Source organism: Trichosurus vulpecula, chromosome 4 (assembly GCF_011100635.1).
Source record: "Trichosurus vulpecula isolate mTriVul1 chromosome 4, mTriVul1.pri, whole genome shotgun sequence".
NCBI classification, from domain to species: Eukaryota; Metazoa; Chordata; class Mammalia; order Diprotodontia; family Phalangeridae; genus Trichosurus; species Trichosurus vulpecula.
Window position 1 is genome coordinate 239,160,872 of NC_050576.1, and position 8,057 is coordinate 239,168,928.

An 8,057-nucleotide genomic window follows, 5' to 3' on the forward strand; every position below is an offset into this window, starting at 1 on the left:
GTTTTTCTAATGAGATATTTGACATTGTCTTCCACTTTTTAATTCCTTTGGTTCTGTTTTATAATATCTTGATTTCTCATAAAGTCACTAGCTTCCACTTGCTCCAATCTAATTTTTTAGGTAGTATTTTCTTCTGTGGTCTTTTGGACCTCCTTTTCCATTTGGCTAATTCTGCCTTGCAAGGCATTTTTCTCCTCATTGGCTTTTTCGAGCTCTTTTGCCATTTGAGATAGTCTATTTAAGGTGTTATTTTCTTCAGCATTTTTTGGGTCTCCTTTAGCAAGTCATTGACTTGTTTTTCATGATTTTCTTGCATTGCTCTCATTTCTCTTCCCAATTTTTCCTCTACTTCTCTTACTTGCTTTTCCAAATCCTTTTTGAGCTCTTCCTTGGCCTGAGACCAATTCATATTTTTCTTGGAGGCTTTTGATGTAGGCTCTTTGACTTTGTTGACTTCTTCTGGCTGTATGTTTTGGTCTTCTTTATCACCAAAAAAAGATTACAAAATGTGAGTCTGAATCTGGGTCTGTTTTCACTGCCTGGCCGTGTTCCCAGCTAACTACTTTCCCCTTGAGCTTTTTGTAAAGGTATGACTGCTTGTAGAGAGTACTTTGTCCCAAGGTTTAGCGGCCTTGTGCTACTGTTTTCAGAGCTATTTCTACACAGCAAGCTCTGCTACAACAGTGCTCCTCCTCCCCCTAGAACCGCCAATCCAGACCACGATTCAGATCCAAACAGGCTCTGCAGTGCTGCTCTGATCTGCCACTTAATTTCTTCCTCCTGTTCGTCCTGGGGCCAGAAGTAACTGCATCTGGAAGCAGCCCCAGATCTGCACCACTTCTGTACCCCTGGGGCCAGGGCCAACTGTTCACTCCTTTCACTCTGTCCTAGCAGGTTTTCCCATTAACCTTCTCTGTTGTGTTTGGCATTTGTGGGTTGAGAAGTCAGGTAACTGCCACAGCTCAATTATTCAGGGTCCTGTGGCCCATACAGGGCCTGTTCTGCCCTGCTCCTGTTATGGTTGGTCCTGGCACAGGCTATGCTGGGCTCTGCTCTGTTTCACTCCCAGCTCCGTGTGATAGACCCTTCCCCGTGACCATGCAGGCTTTCCTGGGCTACAGCCCTGCTTCCCTCTCTGATTTTCTAGGTTCTACAGTTCTAGAATTTGTTCAGAGCCATTTTTATAGTGTTTAGATGGACCTGGGTGGGGAGCTCATGCAAGTCCTTGCTTTCCAGCCTCCATCTTGGCTCCGCTCCCCCATCTTAAAAGTTTTTACATATGTAGCTGTCTTCATTTCTGACTGCATTTCACAGTAATAATTCTTATCTGATAAAATCTGCAAACACTTGCAAAGATTTTGGTCTCACTATTACCAGATTTTAATTTCTCCCCAATTTCTTGGGTGTGCTACATTATCCAGAATCTTATTCCAGGAAATTATTTGTACACACATGCACTAAGCTTTTGTCTTTTTGGACAATTTATCTTTGACCTTTAGCCTTATAACTAATGTTGCTGTTAGTCTATATTCAAATTACTGATGATATATTTACTGATTATCTGTTCAGCAAATAGTTTCATTCCCCTGTCATACAACCCACTGAGAAGAGAGATCTAGTATATATAACAAGGCTATATACAGAACAATAATATAAGCAGAGTGACTGCTGCTACATTCCAAAGCAGGAAAATTTAAAGTGTACCTCCCATATCAGATGAGAATTCATTCCTTCACTGTCCAACTCCTCCCCTCCAACATCCCCACCCCATCCTAAGGACCTTTTCTTTTCTTCAAAGAGTCTCTCCCTTGAAAAATTCCCTGTATGGTGGTGCTTTGTAAAAGTGGAAATATCTCATGATCTCATTCCCATCTTTTCTCTGGGCTACCCTTCCTCTTGAGGTCCTTTAAAATCCTGGGCCTTCTTTATGATCAGCAGACTTAGAAACTTTTAAGTTTCCATGTATTTGGATATCCTCCTACTTCTGTCATGTTATAGGTGAGCTTTGATGCCTCCACCTCCCAAATACACACAAATGCACATGCCTCTGGTGCAAAATGTGTTAGCTGCAGTTATGATCATATAACAAATATACATATACAAATATACTACAGGGTCAGACTTTCTTTTTAATTACAAAAACATATATTGCCACTATCAATATCATATTAAACCTATGAATTTATTTGAAGAATATAACAACTCAATAATGTGACATTCTTTTGGATTCCATATTCTCACAATTTTATTGGTAGCTTTGCTATTCAGGACAATTGCAATGATTGTCTTGATTTTAAGGCAAGAAAAATGTTGACACATTTAATTGATTCAGAAAAAAATATAAGAACAAGAGATAACAATTATTTTAAATGATTAAAATGATTAATAAATGATGAATCTAGAATTTGAGTGATGTGAAAATACTCAACTGCTCAAGCTATCTCCATTTTCTCCATTGACATTTGGGTTCAGACAGTGTATGCTCACTTTAAATAAACTATTCTTTTGAAAAGAGAAGCACTTCTGTCCTAAGAAGGAGAGAGGCTGATACTCTTGGCAAATATAACTGCAAGTATAAACTCAGGCAATTCAGCTTGTTTATTTCATCATCCCAGATATGAGAAAAAAGAAAGAAAATGAGGGAAGTAAGGGACATGGCAAAGTGGAAAGAAGAGCAGAGGAAAAGAAAAGGAGGAAATGGGGAAAATATATGGCATCATCTTTCTGTCAAAGACATGGGGAGATAAAAATTAAAAATAGTAATTCAACTGTGAAACTTGGAAAGATTAGAAAGTGATCTAACTTATGAGAAAGGAAACTGGTACCAGAAATTTTCCTTACTTTAAGTTTCTCTCAGAATCAAATCTGGCAACAAGTATCAAACTCTCTAGGATAGATTTGCAGAAATAACATTAATAATCATATTAACAATGATTATATTAATTATGTAATACATATTATATAGCTAATTATATAATATAATATTTTATATTATGCATCATAAAATTAGCATATAATCCATCACAAAAATGTGCTTAATAAATGTAGCTAGGGTAGTGTCATTTAATATATACACATGTATATGTATATATATACACATACATACATATATACATACATAGTAAATATATGTGTGTTTACCTTTCTCCTTTATCTTCATAGATAACCTTTCCTTATAACAGAAAAAAAGGGAGGAAAATCATTCAGCAAACTAATCAAGCTGTTGAAAAAATTGGCATTCCTCACTTGCCTCTTACTGATTACTTCTAGCCATGGACAGTAGAAAAGTAGCTTATTTATAACCCTCTCTAAAGTGACATCAACATAACCCAAGGCAACCGGGAGAGAACAACCTTCAAAAGAACAGAGCAAGGAGGCACATCAGAGGTCTTCAAGTTCTACCATGTCATTTGGCAGATGAGGAAACAGGCCTAGTGAGGTTAAGTAACTTACCTTAAGAGGTTACCCCCTTACAAGAGACAGGATAAGAAGCCAAACCTACTCTCCAAAACTTTACACTGCCGATCAGTGCTCTTTCCACTCTCTAACTACCTGTATGATTCTCCCTGAAATGGAAAATTTACAAGGTTGGAAGCTGGCTCCTGGGCTTAAACCTCAGGTCTCTGACACTATATCAGGGATGTTGGAGAAGTTATGCAACCTCTCTGGGTCTCAAAATTCTTATCTCTAGGGGCAGCTAGGTGGCACAGTGGATAGATCACTGTTCCTGGAGTCAAGAAGACCTGAGTTGAAATCCTCATTCATTTCCCTGTGAACTATGTGGTTCTAGACAAGCTGCTTGAACCCTAGATTCCTCACCCAATTTCCTCTTGTAAAATGGGGATAAAAATCATACCTATTATAAAGGCTCTTGTGAGGGCTGAATGACGTATTTATAAAAAGCTTTACAAACCTAAAAGCACTACGTAAATACAAATCGCTATTATTATTAGCACAGTCCCTGGTATACAGCAGGAATTTAATGAATGCTTACTGAATTGGATATGACATTTAGCCCAAAGATGAATTTTTTGAAACATTTTAGAACACATGAAATTGGGCAAAATGGAACAGATCTTATGTGGGGTCAGTGGGAAGGGTTGCACTGATCTTTGAAATCAGGAATTGGTCCACAGCTGTCTTATATGAAAATAAAATGCTGACCCAACATCAGTAGCAGTTCATAGGTGATGTGAATAAATGTTCACTTTTTAAAGGGAGTTTAGGTTTTAAATCTTTGAAACAAAGAAAATCTTCAGGGTAAAAGACTTTTGTGGTATTTGCTTTTTAGTGGCTAACCATCTAACTAAAGGTTATCAATAATATTCAAGTATATTTCAGCATAAGAAGTGAAGGATTAAAAAAAGTTAAGGTACTGAATTTGCTTATGTCATGATTGATAATAGATAAGAGACTGATAACTATGTAAAAATCCTCACTACTACTGGACACAAGGCAATAATTCAAGGACAGACAACTCTGTGACTCTAGTTAGGAAATTCCTCACATTCTCTCCTCATTGATCATTCAGAAATACTCCATTCTGTTTCCTAAAATCCCTTTGACAGTCCTGTACTTATCCCTGAATTTAATAATCATTGATACATATATAGTATATATATATATATGTATATAATGTATATCAGTTATAGTACAAACTCAACCCAAATGAGCTTGTCAAGGTAATAGAAAGCATTACCAAAATGAACATCATGGATTTCTGTCCAAGTAAGGAAATCAATAAAACCTTAGCAGTGTTACAGAACCAATCATCCATAAGTGTAACTTCAACCAATTCTCCCCTTTCATTCAAACTCCAGGTTAGCTCATTTTAAAGAAGAAAAGCCAGAAGATACAAAAACCATTAGGTTTCACTAAAGTAGGAAGTGGCTAAATATGGATTAATTTCAAAATACTAAAGCTAAGTCAATAGGTAACTATCTAATTTTTTTTTTTAAAAAGGTAAATATACACACAAGAAAAGTCAATGATCACCACTGTTAAACTTCACAAAGTGGTGAATAAGCATTAAATGAATTTAGAACACAAGCCCATCATACTCAGAGTGTAATATAAAAAGGGATGAAAAGTACACATAAGCAAAAAAAATCCTTTTTCAATTAGAAAACAAAGTTTACACAAACACTTCCTCTACCCACCAGTGCAGACAAACTCACGTAGACTGAAATCCCTGAAGGCTAAAAAGCGTTCATCCACACTCCTTCCAGCCTCATCTGTCCCCCTCCAGCATCACAGACATACATGGCAAAATGTAGATGTAGATCATAATCCCTAAACAGCTTCCTTGCCACTTCCCTGGAATCCTGCTCCATACATACAGAATGACTTACCCTGTTCCCCAGTCACAGAGATGATAAAGTTTGTAAGGACTCGGGATCACTTACTATTTCAGTGGAATGCAGCCTGCAGCTGCTGCTCCTAGCTTGGGAATTGGACAACCCCTAATCAACTGTTACTGACACAAAGCTCGCGAGACTTGGCAGCAGCAACCTGATCTGGAGGCAGCCCGTTCTTAGATTCTGACATCTGTTCCAAGGCTAATGGTATAGTGGGAACAATGAGCAAGATCCTTATAGGGATCCTGTGAGCCTATCTGGAAGGGAAAATACAAAGACTTCTTAGAAAAAAGCTACAATTTGGCAACAATAGAAGTCGTTCATGGAGCTAAGAAACTATACTATTTTTTAACCCCCTAATATCTGGGGTAAAGCTGTTTCACTATTTTTTGTCCTAGATTTAAAACATTACAGGATGTTCAAAGTAGACACAGGTGTTTCATTTCCAGGTAGTTTCAGCCACTCCCTGCCCCTTATGGGGCTGTATTCCTTGAAATCCCAGGTGGTGAAAATGAAACCAGGATGGCCCAGATGCCCTCAGTGGCTGCCAGGCAGCTCCCACCCCCACCAATTATAAAGACTTCCATATTAGCTGCATGGTGATTAATGGCCCTTTGGTATTAAGAAAATATTTTGTCATTGTCGCAATTTTGTCAGACCTCCTAAAGAAACAGTAGGATATTCACAGTTACTAAGTGAATTCGGACATTCACAATTACTAAGTGAATTCGGACTGTATAGACAGCCAAGCTAGATATATTCCCTCAGCTGCCTGGTTGATTAAACAGCTCCTACCCATGATCTCTTTATCTATAGTTTAAAACTCGTTGGTTTGTAAGTGAGGAATTCATTTGTGAAAACTCACTTCACAGAAGAAAATCAGAAACTCCTCTGTGATTGTAGTGATAGAGCCCTGTCTTCAGGCAATGGAAGGTTAAGTGTTTTGGCCAATGTATGTGTCAAAAGCAAAATTAGAGCCTGGCCTTTGTGAATCAATGCTATGAGAGAGAGAGAGAGAGGGAGGGAGAGTTACTAGGTGTGTGTGTGTGTGTGTGTGTGTGTGTGTGTGTGTGTGTAGTGTGCAGTATATCCAATAATTGTACTTTGGGGATTATTCCCAGAGAGAGTCATCTGAAAAGGGGAAAATAAGAATAAACAAAAATGTAGCCATTTATTGTTATAGGAGAATTATTTTAAATTGCACAAAAAAAGCCAAAATCCTAGAGGTGACCTAAATTTTTAACAACTGGAGAATGATTAAAGAAATCATGATACATCAATGTCATGGGTGACTCTAAGGCAATTAAGACTGGCAAGGGCAATAAATCAAATTGGAAAAATAGAACCAGGAAAATAGAGTGCAAGCTTGCTCTTGCTGGGTTGCATCTAATCCTTAGAAGAGGGAACAATGGATGAGAAGGAAATACCTCAGAATTGTGTTGAAGACATAAAACCAAAATGAAGAGCCCCAAACTCAAAGGAATATTTGGCTACACTGAACAAAGCACATGACTCAGGACACAGAAGAGAGATGCCCAGAAGGGCTTCCAGCTGGGCTCTGGTCAGTGATCATTTGGAGTGCTGTGGGCAATTTTGGATGCCACTTTTTAGGAAGAATATTGATAAATAAAAAGATTGGTAGATAAGGATGAGAAAGGTGGGAAGGGTCTGTGGATCATTGTTTATAAAGATCAGTGAAAGTGTCTGTGTATGTCAGTGGAGAAGAAAAGACTATGAAGTACTATAAGAATGATGAACTGATTGACTTGAGAAAAAACATAGAAAGACTTGGACATATTCAAGAAGATGCTATCCACCTCCAGAGTAAGAACTCATAATTAGAAGTACATGCAGTATGGTTTTACATATATTTGTATATGTATATATGTGAGTGTATATGTAAATATTATATGTAATGTTTATATATAATCCTTTTTATACACATATACATAAGTACATACACACATGCATACATATACACACATATATGTATATATGTGTGTGGTGCTAACGTGATCAAAGATCTTACCCATCCATTCAATAGGCCTCAGGTGGAGCTAAATAAGGGAAACTAGATTAGGAGAGATCTGTTTGTTGGAAGGCCCATTTGCTAAGTGGGTGCTAAGCCCCAGGGCCCCAAACAAGGTATATATATTCTGTGGGTAGTCATTAAGCTGAGACTAGAGAGCTGTGGAAACTATAGAGTAGCAGAGATGGGAGAGCTGTGAGGAGGAGGAGGAGGAGAAGGAAGAAATATTGGGTAAGTTACTAATTTTTCTGTCCCAATTTATTCTTCTATAAAATCTATCTATCTAATTCAGGGGTTCTTAACCTGGAGTCCATGAACTTTTGTTTTTAATATTTTGATAACTATATTTCAAAAAATTGGTTTAAATTTTGATCCTATGTGTATAATTCTATATAATCTATTATGTTATGAATTAAATTGCATAGTTTTCACCAGATTCCTCAAAGGGTTACTGTGACCAGAATGGCCTTTGTTTTCTTTGAAATACTCAGCTTACCTCATTGAGCCTTGTGGGGTGCTGGGGCTTCTGTTCCACGGCAGGAAGCCCGGAGACCATGCCTGGAAGCAGAGAACTTCCTGTGTGATGAGTCATGGGGCTGGCTGAGGGGAGGTGTTGATTCCAGAGCCACGCCCTACTGGGTGTTAACCTAGCGGAAGGGGTCAACTCAAGA

General features: G+C 37.9%; 1 protein-coding gene across 1 annotated transcript in view; it reads right to left on the reverse strand.

Annotated features, from left to right (window-relative positions):
- BCHE (butyrylcholinesterase) overlaps positions 1-5,483 on the reverse strand; it is a 96,616-nt gene extending 91,133 nt beyond the window's left edge. Inside the window, exon 1 of the mRNA XM_036753535.1 lies at positions 5,352-5,483. The gene's annotated coding sequence lies outside the window, so the exon portion shown is untranslated. The remainder of the gene's footprint in view (positions 1-5,351) is intronic.
- Positions 5,484-8,057: the final 2,574 nt, after the last annotated feature.